This window comes from Coccinella septempunctata, chromosome 6 (assembly GCF_907165205.1).
Source record: "Coccinella septempunctata chromosome 6, icCocSept1.1, whole genome shotgun sequence".
Classification (NCBI taxonomy): Eukaryota; Metazoa; Arthropoda; class Insecta; order Coleoptera; family Coccinellidae; genus Coccinella; species Coccinella septempunctata.
This window is the reverse complement of record NC_058194.1, coordinates 31,546,027-31,547,166: the sequence shown is the minus strand read 5'-3', so window position 1 is coordinate 31,547,166 and position 1,140 is coordinate 31,546,027.

Genomic DNA, 1,140 nt, shown 5'->3' with positions numbered 1-1,140 from the left:
CAATAGACGACAACAATAACTGTTGAGTGCTACCAGCATTGAGAACCAAACAGCGGCTCTGTAAATCGGAAGGACCGGATTATACAGGGTGGGCAAAATTCGTTGTCTACTGAAGGGATCTCGAGAACTATAGCAGCTAGAAGAAAACGGACGACACATTCTCGAGCTCTTTTTCTTGACTAATACAAAACTGAAAACAGATCCAGCCTAACGTCAATAGATTTTGAGTTATGAACGAAAATTGAGAAATTGTCATTTTCAATGAAGCTGAATAACTCGCTTATTTGAACACGTATTCGAAATCCGTCTACAGGCACTTTTTATGAGGAATTCGAATATGATACTAAATTTTTTGATACAGCCATTTTCGATATACGACAGGGATCTCTGATTTTTCAAATGTAAACTACAGTCGCTATTCGCATGAATGTTACACAATTTTAGATTTGTACTGAATAAATGAGCATCTTGTCATATATGGTTGATATGTCCAACACAAAAAACACATTCTGGTCTCTTTGAAGTGGTTTCCAGGGTTCCTGAAATTCTATCAGGTACCTAGTGAAAGACCCATGTATAAAAACCACCAGCAATCAGCCAGAAAGCCAGTAAAGCCCTCAACTACGGCAAGAGTTATCGTCAATCCAAATTGAAACTATACAACCCGAACTTTTTCCATTACCGATAACTATGCTTAATTCATATTTCATGCCGTCCAAATGGTCGAGGATTAGTCCGGCAAACAATGGAATTGATCTCTACGAATACATCAGCCCGAAAAATCGTTACCGATAAGCCGAACATTGGTTTTTACAGCGGTGAAGATGAATAGTTAGATAGGTTGACGTCTGCCCTATAACAATGATTAAAAGTGGTATAGGTAACGAATGAAACAAAATATTCCATTTACATACATATTGGCCATGTTTATCTGAAATCGTGGATGATTAAAATACATGGTACGGATATGATCCTCCCGGTGGATGCTGGATCCCCAATTGCCCCAATCCTTTGTGTTATTGTCAGGGGATTGTTATCTTGAACGCTCTTTTTTCCAGGGGTGTGTCGAGCTATAAATGCTAGGCCACCAAGCGACAAATCACTGATTTCGAATAGATAACAGTAGTTTGTTTATGTATA